The sequence below is a fragment of the Sapajus apella genome, unplaced genomic scaffold, assembly GCF_009761245.1.
Source record: "Sapajus apella isolate SASKATOON/1434 unplaced genomic scaffold, GSC_monkey_1.0 scaffold28, whole genome shotgun sequence".
Taxonomy (NCBI): domain Eukaryota; kingdom Metazoa; phylum Chordata; class Mammalia; order Primates; family Cebidae; genus Sapajus; species Sapajus apella.
This window is the reverse complement of record NW_022436968.1, coordinates 2,100,881-2,121,423: the sequence shown is the minus strand read 5'-3', so window position 1 is coordinate 2,121,423 and position 20,543 is coordinate 2,100,881. Positions and strand designations below refer to the sequence as shown.

Below are 20,543 nucleotides of genomic sequence, written 5' to 3'. Positions count from 1 at the left end.
ATACTTCAGAATTTTACATTTTGTATTGTAAATGGATGCATATTATTGTATGTGATATTATATAGATGATTGTTTACCTGTGCCTGAAAATTTAAGTAGGTTCCTATTATTTTGGTTTAGGTTCTTTTTTATTTGTTTATTTTTATTTTTATTTTTTTATTTTGCTGCTTTAAATAATACTGATATTAACATACTTATTCATATAGTTATTTCTAACTTTTAAAACTCTTTTTCTTCAACTTTGTGAAATGTTTTCTATGTGTCAGTTCATATAACAGAATATGGTAAAACATATACTTTGCTTATGACTAAAAGCTATGGCGTTGCAAAGTACTTTTTATCCTTACGTAGTTGTAATGTGAGTGCTTTATGGTAGTGGCAAAACTTGTAGCAATTTCTTATTGATTTTAGTTATAATTATTTTTCCCTTAATAGTTTATATGCAGATAAAATCCTCACTGTACATTTGAGTATTACATGCAGTCAGGCAAACCAAAACACATATTATATTTATATTTCAAATACAAAAACAAAGATATATATCAGATTATGCTATGCATCTAGAAAATATAAGAATATTGACTACAAAAACTATAGAAAGTTTATTAATTTAAATTATATAAACTTTCTATGCAAAAAACACAGTGTCATTCTTTTCTTCTTGACCATTTTAAAATTTCATTTGTATTTTCAAAAATGAATGCCCATAATTTACATAAAATATATTTACATGCATATAATTATACATATGTTCAAGCACATAGGCATATAAATATACATGTGTTCAAACATATATGTTTATATTGTTATGTGAGGGGCATGCAATTTATGGCATTAACATTATTTTTCATCATAAGAAACAGCATTTTTTGTCACACTTTACCAACAAGAGTTCTTTTTTACGTTTTTTTTCTTTTTTTTTGAGAGGGAGTCTCATCCTATCGCCCAGGCTGGTGTGTAATGACAGGATCATGGCTTATTGCAACCTCCGCCTCCCAGTTTCAAATGCTTCTCTTGCCTCAGCCTCCTGAGTAGCTAGGATTACAGGTGCTTGCCATCACATCCAGCTATTTTTTTTTTTTTAAGTAGAAACAGGGTTTCACCCTGTTGGTCAGGCTGATCTTGAACTCCTGATTTTGTTGTCCACTTGCCTTGGATTCCCAAAATGTTGGGATTACAGGCATAAGCCACCACACCCAGCCACCAACTAGATTTTTTTCAAGAAAAGGAACTGAGCTTAAAGAGGAAAAAGAAGAAATTTTACTACAATATATGTTGGAATTCTTACTATCAACACCATGTTTTATCAAAATACATTCCTATTAATGAGCAATTATCCAGTCAAAGCCTAAGAAAGATGAACTATTCCCTATGTATTTTTTTCTGTTTTTGTGATGCTGTATAACAGATGGAGTTTTATGTCATGGTGCATTAGTATACTGTTAAATTTTAATTTCAATTAATGATCTTTATACTTTTATGCACATGAGGGATATTTTAGGCATTCATTTCCCTTCTAATTAGCTTTTATTGCTGAATTCATTCTGAATCAGGAAGTCATTAAATGCTAAAACATTCACAGCTGAATTTACTTATCTCCTAATAAAATAAATTAGTCCTTTGAACAAAGAAATCTAAAGTTCTTATTTAATCAACCTAGATGTGAATTGGGTACACACACACTTACAAACACACACACATATACACATACACATATATACATAATATTTTCCTGAATAGAATCCTGATCATATTGTCTGGCAATAGCCATATAGAATTCATTGGATACTAATTAGCTATCATTTCTTATTTTTTTGCATGTTTCAAGAACATCTCAATGTTCTCTGAAAATATAATGCACTGTCATAACTTTGAGACTTTGTTTTCCTGTGTGAGAAAGTATTTCTCTTCTTTTTTTCTGTAGCCAACTTCTAAGATTAAAGAATCCAGATCCAGTTTTAACAATTTTTAAATGTGCAAACTTGACATCAAAACAAAACTATTATGTTAAAGATTTGATGCTGTAAATCTCTTAAATTTCTAAAACTTATTGCAGGAAGTAAAATGCCAGAAGAGTCAAAGATAAGTTAAATCAAAAACAAGTTACTTAAAAATTAAATTTATGAAACAATTTAAGTGGAATAACGTAGCATCTCTTTAAATAAAATAAGCACTCTATGCTGGACACGGTGCCTCATGCCTGTAATCTCAGCAGTTTGGGAGGCTGAGACAGGCAGATCACTTGAAGTCAAGAGTTCAAGATCAGCCTGACCAACATGGTGAAACCCTGTCTCTACTAAAAATACAAAAATTAGCTGGGCATGGTGGCATGCATCTGTAGTCTCAGTTACTTGGGAGTCTGAGGCAGGAGAATCACTTGAACCTGGGAGCTGGAGGTTGCGTTGAGCTGAGATAGGCCACTGTACTCCAGCCTGGGCAACAGAGTACGACTCTGCCTCAAAACAAAGAAAACCAAGCAAAACAAAACAAAAGCACTCCAACTACGCTCGTCAAATTTTCCTATGTAGCATCTTGGGCCATTTTTTCTTTTCCAAAAAAGCAGGTTTGTAGTTCAAAATAGAAATAATAAGGAAAATTTGTTTTTATTTACTTTTCAAAACTACATTTCTTGGACCCAAATAATAAAATTTGAATTAAACTTTGTAAGAATTTATACTTAAAAAGATCTACTCAATTGATTTAAATGTTCAGTCACGTTTAGAAACCAGTTTTCCCAGACAAGATTTAATAAACAAATAATAAATACCTAGTCATTAAAAGCTAATCAGCCCATAAATAAATTTCCAAAGATGTGTTCCTATATGGTTTAGATTACTTCAAGAGATTTAATTGTTTAATTTTCTAAACATTGTTTCAAATTATATGGTATTTTACTTTTCTTTTTATTCCTTAAATATTCATTGAACATTTATAGTTCCAGGCTTTTATGGTATTAAAATCACAACTGCCCTGGAATCTTATACTCTAGAACAAGTGTATAGAAGGCAAAGGCTATCAGAATAGCATTTAAAATGCTTTGTGATTAGTCAAAATTATTAATTCTATTCAGCAGATATTCCTTGAGTTACTTCTTAACTGTCTCTCTGTACTGAGTGTTACATAGATAGGAGATTCTAAGACAGTCATTTGTTAGTTTTTGCATTACTATAAAGAAATAGCTGAAGCTGGGTAATTTACAAAGAAATGAGGTTTTAGTTTGACTCATGAATCTGTAGCTACACAGGAAGCACAGTACCAACATTTTTTTTCTAGTGTGGGCCTCAGGAAGCTTCCAACCAGGGCAGAAAGCAATGGGAGCTGGCATATCACATGGTGAGAGCCAGAATGAGAGAGAGAGAAGAGGTGCCATTCACTTTAAAACAACCAGATCTTGAGTTAACTCAGAGCAAGAACTCACTAATCACTGAAGGGATGACACTAAACCATGACACTAAACCATTCATGAAGGTTTAGTGTCATGATCCCCCCATGATCCAATCACCTCCCACAAAGCCCCACATTCAACACTGGGAATCATAGGAGATTTGGATGGAACAAAGAGCCTAACCTTATCAGTCTTAAGGATCCCATCCCCAGCAGTTTATAGCCACAAAGCAATTTCAATAAAGTGAGCTAAGGGTTTTGATAAGGGAAAGTATAAAGTATCAGTATAAGTGATAGCAATCAGGCAGGAAATTCAAACGTAGAAGATAGCTGTGGTTGTCAATTCTGACTGCATGCAGAGCAACCCAGAATGCTTTCAGTAACCTCAATGACCAGTGTCTGTAACCCAGATCCATTAAATCACAATCTTTTCTTTTAGGATCCAGGTATTAGTATTTATTGAAGTTCTCAAGTGTTTTCAACCTGCAGCCAATCAGAAAATCTATTGGATAGAGTAGACATTCTAGAAGATAGTATTTTTTGTCTGATTGTTCACATAAATAGTAGTTAGTCAAACTAAGGGAAAAAGTGAAGGCAGTTGGGGGCAGAGGATCAGGATGTTTTCCAGGAAGAAGAAAAATTTTACATAAAATTGAAAATTCTTTCAATTTTAAAATTGAAAGATATCAATAAAATTTAATGCAATAAAGATGATTTCATGATAGAATAAAAGAAAAGAAACTATAGGATCTGTTAAATTACGTTGAAGCAAAATATTTAAATTTGTCTCAAAGGTAGAGATTCTCAAATATTTCTGTGCTTAAGAAACACTTAGGAATCTTTCTAACAACATGATTTTCTGGGCCCCCTGTCCCAGAGATTACAATTCCTTAGGTCTGTAGTGAAAAACAGAAATATTTATTTTAAATAAATACTCTTACATTATTTTGATATAAGTAGTTTAACGACAATTTAGGGAAACAAGAAGGTGATACAATTCAGATTTGCTATTTGGAAATATTCTTATGGGGTAGAAAATGAATTTGAGAGGCTCAGTGCTAGTCTCAGGGATACCAATGTGTCCCTAGGGTTTGTTGCAATAGCATAAGCAAAAGGGGACTGAAGAGAGGATTTTGATTGGTGGCAATGGAGATGAAGAACATTTTACTTTTTTTGGTGATATTTTAAAATCTTTATTCATATTTTATGTTTCTAATGTGAATTGATCTGTTTTTTGAAAGTTGAAGCAATGTAAATAATAAAACATTTTCATTGGTGTTATCTCTTATTTGTTGTTTTCACCTTTTTATGAACTACATGTTCAATTGATTTGTTTTCTCCTAAGGCCAACTCTTTAATTATCTAAGGGCCAATTGTCTTGCTAATTGATTATCAGTTCCTTTGCTGCTTATATGTCAGTAGTCCTCAGAATTTGTAAAGTTGGTTAGACACGGAAGAAAATATATATGTATTGCACTTTAACAAGCTTGACATGTTTGCTCTCTCTTATGCCTTAACCTTACACATTAAATAGATAGAATGCCAAATGGTATTTATTGTTTTTGTTTAATTAAAACTAAAATGTTAATTATCACACACAGCATTTAATTCTAAGAAGTAATTTTTAAGTAAGTTTAAATTTTATTCTCTACCTATCTGTATTATTTCATTTCATGATGCTGATAAAGACATACTTGAGATTGGGTAAATTTATAAAGAAAAAGATGTTTAATGGATTTACAGTTCCTCATGGCTGGGGAGGCCACACGATCATGGTAGAAGGTGAAAGTCACATCTTCTGTGGTGGCAGGCAAGAGATAATAACAATCAAGTGAAAGGGGTTTCCCCTAAGTTCTTGTGAGATTTACTACCATGAGAACAGTATGGGGGAAACTGTCCCCGTGATTCAATTATCTCCCTCGGGGTTCCTCCCAAAGCACACGGGAATTATGAGAGTTACAATTCAAGATGAGATTTGGGTGGGGACACAGCCAAACCATATCACTATCTGAACACCCATCTTAGTTTTGCATCAAGCATTTAATGTTCTTAAAATTAGTGTTTAAATGGACAACACATGATGTGAGCCCTCAATTTCTTTGTAGAACAAATGATGATAAATATGTTGTTGAATACCTCCTTTGTAAGAGGTAGTTTTCTTGTATCTGACAAAAGAAAAACACCTCAGAGCAATTTGTGTTCTGTGAGGTCTACAAAATGCATCAGGCCCAGCGAGATAAGACTACGGGACTTCAGCCACTCCTCCCACTCACAAGCCTGGGATCAACTGTTTAAAGACATTTTGTTTCTTTCTAATTGCCTCACCCATTTTCTTCATAATCCTCGAATTTGTGATAGGAAAAATATGTATAGTCAATCATTAGCTTATGTTATTGTGATATAAATTCTGGTAAATAACTTAGGAACTGCCTCTTCTTTTACTGTAAAAACCTCCATTCAACTGCTGCAATTAGAGTGTATATTCTGAGTTACCTGAGCTTATGCTCCTGGTTTGCAATTGAGCAATAAAAAAAAAAAATTCTGGGCCAGGCGCGGTGGCTCACGCCTGTAATCCCAGCACTTTGGGAGGCCGAGGCGGGTGGATCACGAGGTCAAGAGATCGAGACCATCCTGGTCAACATGGTGAAACCCCGTCTCTACTAAAAATACAAAAAATTAGCTGGGCATGGTGGCACGTGCCTGTAATCCCAGCTTCTCAGGAGGCTGAGGCAGGAGAATTGCCTGAACCCAGGAGACGGAGGTTGCAGTGAGCCGAGATCGCGCCATTGCACTCCAGCCTGGGTAACGAGAGCAAAACTCCGTCTCAAAAAAAAAAAAAAAAAAAATTCTAAGTCCCCCAACCAACTGGATGGAATATCTCTTGCTCAAGGAGATACCAGAACAACCTTAAAAACAGAGTTTCTGACCATGACAGGATATATTGGCCTGCCCCTTTCTTAATAACCTTTAACCAGAAGTGTTTCCTAAGGAGTGAGCAGAAACCAGCTCTGGAAAACAAGAAATAGATGATTCATTCCTTCATCGCCTTAAACCAATCATCTAAGGCTGAGGCTGGGTCCCCTCTCCTTCTCTGCAGTTTGGATGTGACAGCTCACTGGTTTCACAAGGCATTCATTCCTAAAAACTGACCACCATCTCAGGACTGGTTTTGGCTGGCTCAAAGAGCAGGTGCAGTGAGAAATTTTGTGTTCTCTGCATCACCTTTTGATGTCAGAGGGCTGAAAATTCCACCCTTGAATTCTGCTAATGCTGTCAGCTTTTGAACATGTAACACTTGAAGAGGCATGAAGCTCAATTACCTGCATGTTTCTCCTTTTATAAATATTCATGACTTCTATAGTTTCTTGAATGTGTATACTTAGCAAACCTGGTCAGCATACATTTCTGTCTTTTCCTTCCCTCTCCTGAAGTGCTTGCTCCTGGCATCTACCAGAGGCTGTGTTTCCCAGCTTGCTGGATGGCCAACCTGCAGGCTGCTATCCTTTATGAGAAATAAAGCTCTCCTTTCCAAATTTATGATCCTTATGATTGTTCAGTTGAACAATTTTCAAACTTGATCCCAATAAATTCTTTACTTGTATTAATTTGGAGTCAGCTTTTTTTCTTTTAGGTCAATATATCTAATACTATATATAATAAAATTTTAGTACAGAGAAAGTGTAAAACAACTAATAAAATGAGAATTTTTGCTTAGCTATTTATTTATTTATTTTATTTTATCATATTTTTTTTCCTGAGACTAAGAGAGATTGAGTGCGGTCAGGGTGGCATGGTCATGAACCAGTTTTCCTTTTGTTTTTTTTTCCATCTCCAAAGATGATAACCTATTTCTCCATGTCTGAATGAACTTTTACTTACTGTGTCTTTAATGGTAAAGATTCTGTGCTAGGTGCAATTTATTTTGACTTTGGTCCTCCCAATGATTTCTAGAAATTCTTGAATTGTACTTGCATACTTATCTTTGAGTTGTCCCTGTAACTAATTTTCTTAAAAAGTTCACACCTTATTCAAATAATCTACCAAGTGATTCTTTTATATTTTATTTCCATAGGTATAGTTTTTCTTTGCTCTTATTATTACCTCTTAGAAACTGCCAGTTTCCAATTTTGCTATAGACTTCCTGTCAATGGATTCTTTCTTACTAGTTGTATGAGCTTGCTGATGCATATGTTTTTAAAGTCCATTTTCTTGGTTCTTTTATTCCCTTCCAGTTCATGATCATTATCTCCTAAATTGCCTTCCACTATTACCTTTTCAGCATATAAAATATAGGTAATGAAAAATGTTGCTGTAACATTTGGTCATCTATTTTGAAATGTAGGGTCCTTAGAAATGTTTTAAAAGCTAAAAGTATTCTTCTGTTTGTAATTTGACATTTTTTTTCTTAAACTGGTTCAAAATATGTCCAAATGATTTAAAGATGATCCACTTACTTGGCAACATGTTTCTTTGGGTGCCTTAACTTGCTGAAATAATCACCTTATTTGGGATTTTTTAGGAAAGCTGTTTAATCTAGGTTGAATATTTCAATATGTTTTAAAAAATATTTCTAAATGTCCCCATATATCTGTTTTGGGTCAGTGTTCCTCTTCAATTTTATTCTGTTTTCCTGTTAGAAATCTTCCTGTGTTTATCAACCAGTTTTATCATTTTTTAGTATTTAGATATAAATGTTATTCACTATCACCTTTACACAGTTTGTAGTGTAATAACACTTTAAAAAAGTTTATATTGATCTGGCTATTGATAATGACAAACTAACAGGTAACAGATGCTGTTTATTTATGGTGTTTTGAAAAGTGAAACCCATTTTCTGTAAGTTTGGATTTTAAACTGTGAAAATCTTTCAGAAATCACCTACTTAAGAAAACCATTTGCTACATGTGCGTTACTTCCTAAGTACTTGTATTTTTTCTCATGTCAAAAACATGCCTGCACATCAGCATAACTTTATACAGTCAATGACAGACTTTATTTTCAAAAACTGCCATATGTTTGTGAAAGAATTATGAGTCAAAATATGAAATTGCAGCAAATTTAGTTTTAAGGAATCTTAATTGGCATTTATTCATGATTCCAGAATTGGGCAACATCTCGCTCCATAAAAGAGAACAAGTACTCCAGTGATCCAAACAGAAGTTGGCTTTACAGGCAGAAAAAAGCTGAAGAAAGGAGACACAAACAACAAAAGCCAAGTCATCAGTTTTGGTTACTTTTCTCATAGGATTAGAACAAAGGAGATTTCCTTATTACAGCCGCTCAAGTTGACTAGAATCTCCTGTTTTAAAAATTGGTCCATTTCGAAGTTCAGTTTGATTACCTGGCAAGTAGCACAAGGTTAGTCCTCTGGTTCAGTTTAGTCTGCTAAGGCCCAGTGTAAAGAAGTAGTCTAAAACAATGACCTCCCATAACTTTCTTTATTATGAAGTTAAAGACAGGAATCTTGAAATAAACTTTTAATTATTTTCTTAAATTAAAAATAATATTTGTTATGAAAAATATTACTTTGGGTAACATTAACATGATTACTTGGGTATTTTTGGTTTAAATAAATTATTGGAAATGGGACAATGTTAGATATAATCCAAGCAACATGTTTCTGGAAAGCAGCAATAGTTAAGAGAGAAAACTTCTCACCCAACCCTTTGTCTTCTGCACAGTGGCTTACCACAAAGAACCAACCCTCTTCATATGACTTAGATAGCATTTACTTATGTCCCTTTTTTATGTATGTCAAGGCCAGACACACATCCTGCAAATTACTGTTCTTTGTCTTATAAATAGTTAGCTGAGCTGTTGATACGCCTTAGTTCAATCTGGACAAAATATCTGCTGACTTGACCAAACTTTGCTCAGCCTTCTCTTCTTCCCCCAGGCCCCTGAACTTGACCACTCTTGATCTAAGCCAGCATCAGAATATAAAACAACCCCTCCAGAAAGCCCCCCCAAGAATTCGCTGACTACAAAGCCATTGTCTGGTCAAAAAATTGATCACATCACCTACCCAATCCCACACTAGGATTCTTTTTAGCCTGTTTTCTCTGCCTGATCTTGGAAATACTTATAGTCTCACAGTTGGAGGATGGATGGTTCTATTGCCACAGTTCACCTCCCCTAATTCAATAGTTGCCATTCCCTCATTGCAGTAATCTTTTAGAATAAAGTTTCTCCTTACATAAGTCCAAAGTTCAGATTTGTTTTTATTTGATAAACCTAACAACGAGAGATATAAGAGATTCTTGCTTAAATGGACTCTATGTTTGAGCCCAACATGTGGACATAGATATTTGTTAACTCTGTAAACTGATTTTGTGAGCTAGAGAGACTGTATGTGCATAAATATGTATGTGTGTGTGGGGGGGACGTGTGTGTATGTTTGTGTATGTGTGTGGAAACCAGACACTTTATTTCTAAATAAATGCTGGTAAAATACATTATAAAATATAGTGAAGGAAATAAGGTAGTTATATAATTACATAAGATATTGGTTTCTGTTTATAATGTTATTTTCTTAACTTAGTTAAAATAATTATTTATATGATTTGAAGAGAATGTGTGACTCAAGTACAAAGTGAAAAATTGTGAATATTCAATTAAGAAAGGGAAAGGACAGAAAAGAAGAGCTAAAGATCCAGACTTTCAGAAGCCCATAGAATACTGGAAAGACAAATTAAGTAAACAAGTGCTTACAGTAAATTATAATTAAATGGAAATATATAATAATCGAAGTTTTGTAGATTATTGAGACGGGTTTTGATATTTTATAACTCAAGGGAGAGTTAGGACAGGTGGTATTGATATATTAGAAAAAAAAATTAACAAAGTAGGAAAAGGGAAGGAGAGATTGCAGGAAAGGCATTCAAGGCTCATGGAAATCCTGTATAAAAATATTTGCCTGAGGAAAGATCGAGAAATTGTGCTCCTGTTTACTTCAATATACTTTCTCTATTGTCCAACTACACAGAAAGTAGTGTCAGAAAAGCTAATACCTAGCACTATGAAAAGCACCTTTATTGTTTATAATTAAATATGTTTATAGATTATATTTTGTTTAGGTAAAATTTACATTCAGCAAAATGCCAAAATCTCAAAACATTCTATTTGAATAATTTAAACAAATGCATACGTCTGCACAGTATGATTCTTATAAATATAAAAAACACTTTCATAAAGTTCCTGAAAGCATTCTCCTGCCCCTCTCCATTCAATTATTCCTAGATGTAGTATCTTTTTAGAAAATTTTGATCATACATCAGTTTTATCAGTACTACAACTTCATATAAATGGAATTATAAAGCATTATATTGCATGCCCCACTTCTTTTGCTCAATATGGTGATATAATGCCTGAGATTTCCATCAATGCTTTTGCATGTATTAGTAGTACTTTCTGTCTTGTTGTTAAATAATACTGAATTAATATAATATAGGATATGTAGTATTCTATAAAATGTCATATAACTAAATATGTTCATATATTTTCTTTCTCATGAATATTTGCTTTGTTCCAGTGTAAGGAAGCTATGAATAAATTTGCTGTGATTATGGGTGTACAAGTCATTTTGTGGACATATTTTCTTGATGAATGTCTAGAAGTACAATTGCTAGGTCACATTGAGTCCTATTTAACATTATAATATGCTGCCAGAAGTTTTTCCTACGTGATTGTACAATTTACACTACGATTAGCAATGTATATGAGGGCCAGTTTGTCAACATTATTAAGAAAATTGATGTAAACCTGTATAATTATAGCCATCCAAGTGGGTATGAAATTCAATATTAATGAGTTTTAAATTTTCATTTCCTTGAAAACAGATGACATTGGGCCTTTTCTTGTGGGGTTTCTTTTTGGGTTTTCTTGCATTTTTCTTTGTGTAATATCTCCTTCACAATATTGCCTACTTTTTATTAGTCATATATCTTTTAATTTTTGTCATAATCGTTGTTTACATATTTGAGTACAAGTTCTTTATCAAATACTTGAAACTATTTTCTCAGTTCGTGGATTGACTTTTTAACAGTGATTTTCAAAGCACTATTTTTTTTAATTTTGATAAAGCTGAACATTTTTTTAGATTATTGTTTTCTTTGTTCTAAGAGTTCCTTGCTTAGTTTGAAAGATACATAGCAATCATATTTGTAAAAAAGATTCTTTTTGAGTTAGGTTTGGCAAAACGTGTCTCTTTTCTATTTCCCTCACTTAGTTCCTTAGTACAAAAGTAGCAATAGGTAATATGTGAACACAGAGTTATGGTTTGTTTCAATAAATACTTTATTTACAAAGATTTACTTTACCTTAGTGCTTCAAAGGTTTTTCTGATAATCATTCATTTAAAAAATGTTGATTATGTATATGAAAAAAGCACAACATCACTGATTATTAGAGAAATACAAATCAAAACCACAATGAGATACCATCTCACAGTCAGAATGGCGATTATTAAAAAATCAAAAAATAACAAATGTTGGTGACATTCTGGAGAGAAGGAAACACTTGTATACTGTGTGGGAGTGTAAATTAGTTCAGCCATCGTGGAAGACAATGTTGTGATTTCTAAAAGATCTAGAGACGGAAATACAATTTGACCTGACAATCCTGTTACTGGTTATATGCCCAAAGGAATAGAGATCATTCTGTTATAAAGCCACATGAACATGGATGTTCATTGTGGCACTATTCGCAATAGCAAAGACATGAAATCAACCTAAATGCTCATCAGTGACAGACTAGATACAGAAAATGTGGCACATATACATCATTAAATGCTATGCAGTCACAAGAAAGAATGAGATCATGTCCTTTGCAGCTGCATGTATGGAGCAAGAGGCCATTATCCTTAGCAAAATAACACCAGAAGAGAAAATCAAATACCACATGTTTTAATTTATAAGTGGGAGGCAAATGATAAGAACAAATGGGCACGTAGAGGAGAATAACACATGCTGGAGCATTTCAGAGGCTGAAGGGTGGGAGGAGGGAGGGGATCAGGAAAAAGAACTAATGGGTACTAGACTTACTACCTAGGTGGTAAAATAATCTGTTCGACAAACTCTAATAATGCAAGTTTACAGATGTAACAAACCTGCACTTGTGCCCCTGAACTTAATATAAGTAAAATAAAAATCAATCCTGATTTCTCTAAAATAAATTGATTATGATGTACTCCTTATGAAAGAATTTAACCTTGCCCAAAAAAGGTCTGACCTTTGCCTTATAAGAGTTTGCTTATTTCCCTGTGGGCCTTGGGTCACCAGGCAGTTTAACAACATGATTTAGCATTGAAGGTGGCCACAGTATATCCAGGAGTCGAGGGAATGATGGGAGAGGTCTGGTAAGTGGATAAGCATTCCAGAGATACCAACAATAACTTTAGGATGAGGACAATCAGTCATATTCTATTCATTGATCTAAAAAGTGGGTAGAAACTAAGAACAGCCATGTGGACAATCAATCACGATTATATGTGAAGCCCCCCCAAAATTTGGGAAACTGAGATTTCGGTGAATTTTCCTGGTAGCCATATTTCATGCATATTGTCACACCCTGATGCCAGGAAAGTAATGTTGTTTTCACACTGTAAGGTGAGGACAATTGGAAATCTCCACATTTGAAACTCTTTTGGACTCCGTTCTGTGTGCTTCTTTCCCTGGCTAATTTTAATCTCCATTATTTGCTTGTAAGAAACTATAAATATTAGTATAAGAGCTTTTATTGAGTTATGTTTTATTCTAGTAGATTATTGAAACTGAGAGTGATTTTGAAAATTCTGCTAAACGTAACAATTGACGTCATAAATGAGAGTGGTCTATAGACTGTCTACCTGAAGCTATGCAGTTGCTTAACTCTGTTGCATTTTTTGTGATTTTTTTTTCTTTTTTGTATTTCATGTTGTCTGTGTTTATCTTGTTTAGGTTTTGTTGAGTTTCCATGATCTATTGACTTAGAGATGTGTAGAGTGGCAACTTTACATTCTTGCTAAGATAAATAGAACTACATATGTACATAAGAAGACTCTATGTTTTTAGAAATTTGGCCCCCCTCAAATTTTTCTGTAGATTTTTCACAATCCCATTAAAACTCAAACAAGCTTTCCTTAAGAATTGACAAGTTGATTCCACAATTTATATGGAAATGCAAGATACCTAGGATGTTCAAAACAATATTTAAAAACACAAGCTTAGAAGCAAAACAGGGACAAATTAATAATGCAAGAGAAAAGATGGCAAAGGTATAAAATGATTCAGGATATCAACAAATGTATAGCAATATATATAAAATGTCAAATAAAAATGAGTACATTTTAGGAAAACAATTTGTCAAAATTTACTTAAGTACTAATTGAAAATATCAGTCAACCCTGAAACCATTAATCTGCTTCTTTAAGCATTTAAACAGTTGCCCACCAAAAAAAATGTAATTGTTTTAAGGGTGATTGCTACCAAAAAGTCATGGAACAGATCATTGCAACTTTATACAATTATTTTAGAGAAAATAAAAAGAGAGATTATTATTATGCAACTCATCTTATAATGCTGAGAAGGACCTGACAAGAGCAACAAAAGAAAAGAAAATTATATAACAATATTATTTACTTAACACAGATAAAGATATTAAAACATTAGTAAGTCAAATTTAACCATAGGTTAAATAATAATAATAAAAAATGCATCACAACAATTTCTTCAACCTTTCCCTAACAGTGTTGACCTCTCATATCACAAGATATGTTACCTGCAGAGGAGAATAAAGGTAATTTTGAAATGTTGAAGAGTTTTCCTTTGGTGCATTTATCAGTATAGTTAGTTATTTCAGGGGATTTTAAAGCTCGATAAAGTCCCTATTTCACTAAGAATAGATTGTGAGTGACACAGATACACGTTTATAGACATGCAATAAGGGTAACCTTCTCTATTGCTATTTAAATTATGATCATACATTGAAAGCAGTGATGTTACAAGGTCAACTAGAATTTTTTCTGTTTTCCAGTTGATTGAATCCAGGTCATCTGTCACAATGTGATCAAACTAATGACTAAAGCCAGTGATGGGGAAAGTCTCTGGTTGTGTTTTAAACTTGCAAAGCATATTTCTCTGGAACCTTTGTCTTAGGAGAGTAAAGCATAGAGCATGACTTCCTGTGAGCAATGGAAGAACAATAAACACATGCTCCCCAGAATCTGCTGAATTTGCTATCTATAGAAAATGAGATATTGCCTAACAATTAAGGTAAATTAAGCAGCTGTTTCTTTCTATATTGAGCTAATGTTGCTTTGAAATTGTAAATTGTTGATGGGAGATCAGAATAAGAAAGAAACAATATCATTTCCCATTTCTTGAGCAGTTCATTTTATGATTATCATAAGAAGCAAGTGTTTTTGCAGCTGGCAGTGAATAGAAATAAAATATGACACTCCAAGGAAACTGCTTAAATGAATAAATAGTAAAAAGTAAAATAATTGAAACATACCAGTTTATAATTTTTTGCAGTTAAAACAAAAACTCAACTCACCCAAAGCTCACATAGAAGTATTGGAAGAGATAAGTAATACTAACGTTGAGCATGTCTCCTTTCCATCTGAAAGTGAAAAATGTAAAAGAATAAGCTGGAAAATACACAATTCTTTTTAATATCATAGAGACTAATGAGTACTCCAAAAGTAAAAATAAAAAGGCCTGAAGAACTCAAATGTTTTAATTGAACAGATATTTTGTTATTACTCCATTGAGCTAGCTTGATTTTTTTCACATTACTTAAATGCCTTTAGAATTTTCAAAGTATTAGTGAAATTTAGAAATTAAGTAAATAAAAATGCTTTGTAGGAAACAAATGTGCTTTCTCACCATTGGCTGATCTTAAATTATTCCTATGTCTTAGACCTGTGCAATTTATAATTTTCTTTTATTCTACATTTTTAAAGAAACATATATAAACACAACATAGACATGATAAAATGAAATTTAATGTTTGCGTATATGTATTTCTTTGAAAAATTTTTTATTTTTGTTTGAAAATATTAGTGAAATTTTATTATACAACATGAATATTTCAGGCATGTTATTTTCCACTGTGTGGACAATCAATAAACACTAAGTAAACACAAGAGCAAATCCCATTCATAAACTTATCACAGGCCATTTTGGAAATATGTTTTTTTACCTTGGAAAGAATTCAAAAGTTTTGGTTTGCTTTTACTCTCTTTCCTTTACCAAAGTTTCAAGTGATATTATTTTAGGTGACCACACTTTACTGCAGTGCACCCAGAAGTTCAGTGATATTAAGGTATCTGTGTGGTAGGCGATATATTACCTTTGCAAAGGTATATAATAAAGCATAAAGAAGACGAAAAATTCATTTTCTTTAGGTTGCAAGGTAACACACAGAGAATTCAATATAAATTCTCAAAACTTTGACTTTTGTTTCTATGCTAGGTTGCATCCCTTATAGTTATTAATTTGGTAGCAGTCATTTTATTCTATTTACTTAGTGTTTGTCACGTGCCTTCTAGTCCTTTAGTTATTTTTCCTTTTTATGAATGACCCTTCTGATCTAATGATGATGGGTAAGAAAATTGAAACTGTTAAGTCTGGTTAACTGAATTTACCTGACTAAATAAATCTCTATTCATTCGTTTTGATAACTGTATTCACAACATCAATAAAAACTTGCCAACTTTCTGTTTAACCTATTTCAAATTATTACAACCACAATCATTAACTTATAATTCATGGTATTACAGAGATTTTTTAAGGAGGGTTTTATTTTCATCACAGTGGAGGTTTTATTATTTGTATGGTATTTTAGAACTTAAAAAACTTTTAAAAATCACTTTTTTACTTCAGTCTCACTTCAATGTCACAGAGTGACATAACCAGCATTAATAAGATGTGCCTGTTGGCAGATTTGGAGAATTAAGCTTTGAAGGAATGATTTAATTATGTTTCTCCAGAAGTAAAATATGTAGTTCAATTTTTGTGAAGAGAGCTAAATGAGTTTACTTTTTGGGTATGTTTAGTACATACCAGAACATAAAGTTGTACTGCAAATATACACAGAAAACACAAATCAAAAGGGCCAGGAATGATCTGATTGGCAGTTGGTTTGATTAGAACTATTAGGTAATGTTGGCATAAGAAGCATCAGGGATGAAAAGGAAAGAGTGGAAGTCAGGAGATAGCTCATGCATATTAGTTAGCAAAAGTTAAAAAAGAGTTGGAAGACTTGAGAAGAGCTATTTCTGTACTCTCTTAAAACATTCTTTATCATTACTTTTTACGACAAATATCAATCCTGGTGAATGCAAAATAAATTTACCTGGAAAACCCTACATATGAACATCAAATTATTAAAAGAAAATAAGCAAATTTAATACTAACACGTATCTTGTGTTTATCACATTGGTACTCCCAAATCATCAATTTTTGATAGAAAGGACAGATGTTATGAATTAAATTTAACACATGACAAAGATGGAACAGATGTTATACTTTGCCCCCTTCCTTTTTAAGCACAAAATAATTAGTCTTTGTGAAATGTGAGGCACATCCTTTACCCATTGTGTTATGAATGTTTTATTCCATTATTTACAAGTAATATATTACCCAAAATTTGTGATTTCCTCGAGTATAGAGGTTGTTTATATAATTCTACTGATGTGTGCTTGATTCAGCTGATCTTACCTTACATGATTTTAGGAATGCTATTGGGTTGGCTAGAGGCAGCTGTCGAGGTGAGGATGGCTTTACCTCAGGCAACTACGTTTCCTCCATATGTCTCTCATATCTTCCCAGCAGGGTTGCCTGGACATGTTCTCATGATGGTGGCTGGTTCTTCATTAGATGAAGTAGAAATACACAAACATTTTTTCAAGCATCTTCTCACATCATGTTTGTTCCTTTTTCATTGAATAATGCAAGACACAAGACTTGCCACAAATTGTACAAAAGCATAGTTTCCTTTTTTGATGAATCACAGTGCAAAAACCTGACCATAGAAGGGCTGAAAAATTCAGCCCATATTCTCAAATGATGTACCACAATAAGTGTTTGTTTTGTATATAACTATTTGAAGATCTGTAAAATCTCAGATAAAGGTTACAGAAACAGTTCCTATGGTCCAAAGAAATGGAAGATAATATTAGGCTGCAATATGCTGCAAGACAGAACAGAATAACATTCTGAAGAGTATAGTCTTGGTTGATTAGAATTATGAAAGATTCTTGAAGTTAAATTATATGACTAAATTTAGGAGGAAACAGGGGCTTGATGTTTTCACTCTGATGACAATATTTGATGTGGGATAATAAGTTGGAAATTGTAAGCTAAAAAGTTTTATACTTTGGTGTTTGCCAAAGTTGAAAAGAGAAAAACAGTGAGATACAGGAAAAACAAAATAAAACAAAACAAAACAAAAAAAACAAAACAAAACTTGATTTAAGATATTTCTCATCATTATGATGGTTTAACTTTCTATAGTTCAGTATTTAGTCTCCTGTTTCAATTGTGCCAGATGTGAATTTGCATTTTTTTCCATTTTGGATTAGAACCAAAGAAACATGTTCAAATAAGGCAAACTTCTATTCATGGAACTGACCTGTAAAAAACAGAATGTCAAACAATAAAATTACTTATTTCCAGTGTTATGAAGCTTTTTGATCTTTTCTAGGGCATTTTTCTTTATAGTATGGAGAAAACAAAGAAAAAAATATATATATATATACATGTGTACACACACACAATTTTAATGTATATAACCTCATCCATTTAATGTTGATTTCAGCCAAAGAAATATCATTTTGTCTCTCCTGTGTCTTGGTTACTAGCTAATAACCAATCAGGATTATGTGATAAATATTTCGGTAGCTAATTTTGGAGTAAAGCAAAGAAGAGTAAAAGTGTGTCTGAATTTTACTCACCCACATCTCACTCTGTGGGGGAAGCCAGCAAGAAAGGAAGAACTAGAAAAATAAAATATTATTGGACCTCAGAGAGTTCTTGTGGAAATGTAGACAATACGGATTGGTTTTATTTGGCTGCATTTTATTGGTCATTCTTGGGAGAAATAATGTTAAGAAGAAATTCTGTGTGATTTTTGTTTGTGTGCTTTTAAAAGCAAATTCAATTTTTCAAACAACATAATGTCATATATATTACTCTATCCATTAATTCACTGTTGGACACTGAATTCACATCTTTGCTATTGTGAGTACTGCTACAATAAACATGTGAGTGCACGTATCCCTTTTATGTATTGCTTTCTTTTCCTTTGGGAAGATACGCAGTAGTATGATTGCTAGATCAAATAGTAATTCTAATTTTAGTTTTCTGAGAAATCTCCATACTGTTTTCCATAGCAGTTATACTAGTTTCCATTCCCACCAATGTTGTTATTCACAAAACCTTGAGACACCATTCCTGGTTAAAGGAGATACAGACTTTCCAGTGGAGCCAAAATCCCCAAAGTGCCATTGCTATTCCTCAGTTTTTACATTGGTAGAATAGATGGACATTCATCTTGCCTTGCTGATACTACTTTTCCTATATTAACTGAAGAAACGTGGAGTTATGTAGTCCTTTTCCTTATTAGAAGAACTATTACTGTGGATGTAAAGTTTTTACTCTTATTATGACTATTATTTTATAGCACAGAATCTTGGCATATTAGGTATTCAGAAATATTTATTGAAGTTATTAGCTATTTACAAAAATATAATTCTAGAACATTTCTTTTTTAATATTTGAATTTTGGAAGATTTTAGATATCTAGTAAGAAATATCTATTGTTATTGCAACTCTAATATCACAATATTTCACTCAGATATAAATTGATGGGGATGATATTGAGACAAAAATATGACCTAAATAGGAAAAAAAGACAAGTAGAGACTGTAAGCAGGGTCAGAATAGTTCTTACGGAAGATAGATTACAAGTTAAACCTACTTCATGTATGAATTGTAAGTTAACCTACATGAAGAACCAACTTGAAGTAATATTTCTTTTCATTTTCTGGCCATGTTCAAAGGAACATGTACTTTTACTATTTAGACAATTTTAATACTGTGACCTAAGTGAGAAAATCCCAACGGATAACTATGGTAAAATATTAGTGCTTACATCATGAAAAATACATTAGTATTTCTCATTACTTCATAGTGCCTGAAAAAAATAAAAATGCATGTCTTAGAAAAATTTCGAAATTAAAAATAAGTTCAGTAGATAAACATACATTTTGGCAGAATACTCCCGAACAAGTAAATGCATGCCCTGACAATGTAAACAGAGATCAAAAGGACAATCAAATTCAGAGAATTGAAACCTAGAGTTAAAGTCAAAAAAAAAAAAAAAAAAAACAGCTTAAAAAGCTTTTAAAAAGATGGTATGTTAGATATACATGAGTCATATGTAGTGATTCATGAAACAAATTAAAACAGACTTCAAGGGTGGTTGTATTCAAATTATATAGATTATTTTAAAAAGTAAATTGTAATTTTTATGTAATTTTCATTTGACTTTGTATTGTCATATAATTTTTCCTTTTTTTTTTTCTGAGATGGAGTCTCATTCTGTTGCCTAGGTGGGAGTGCAGTGGCGAAATCTCAGCTCACTACAACCTCCGTTTCCTGGGTTCAAGTGATACTCCTGCCTCAGGCTCCCAAGTAGCTAGAATTACAGGCATGCACCACCAAGTCAAGCTAATTTTTCTATTTTTAGTAGAGATGGGTTTTCACCATGTTGGCCAGGCTGGTCTCCAACTATTGACCTCAGATGATCCACCTGCTTCAGCCTCCCAAAGTGCTGGGATTATAGGCATGAGCCACCATGCCCAGCTTGTATTGTTATATAATTTAAAGTATGTTTTAATAGCGATAGAAACATTCATAGAGGATTGCTGAAATCATATTCAAGAGATATATGATAAACAGAGAAGAAAAACTGATTTAATAGGTGAAGAAAAACAATGAACTATGAGAAATTACTATTGGAATTCCACCAGATTATAAATAATTATATAATTTTTTGTGTATATCTGTAAAAATTTTAAATTATGATAAAAATGTTCAATACTTTTATTATTTGTGTTGTGTGTCTGGAATTCCTAGAAAAAGACAGTGTAGAAAGGACACACCGGCTTTTATCTG

The 20,543-nt window shown here is 32.8% G+C and overlaps 1 long non-coding RNA gene across 1 annotated transcript; it reads left to right on the top strand.

Annotated features, from left to right (window-relative positions):
- The first annotated feature begins 768 nt into the window (after positions 1 to 768).
- LOC116560958 lies at positions 769 to 18,779 on the top strand. Its single transcript, XR_004273231.1, has 3 exons — positions 769 to 782; positions 7,736 to 7,739; positions 18,678 to 18,779. It is a non-coding gene; the product is annotated as an uncharacterized LOC116560958 (long non-coding RNA).
- The last annotated feature ends 1,764 nt before the right edge of the window (positions 18,780 to 20,543 follow it).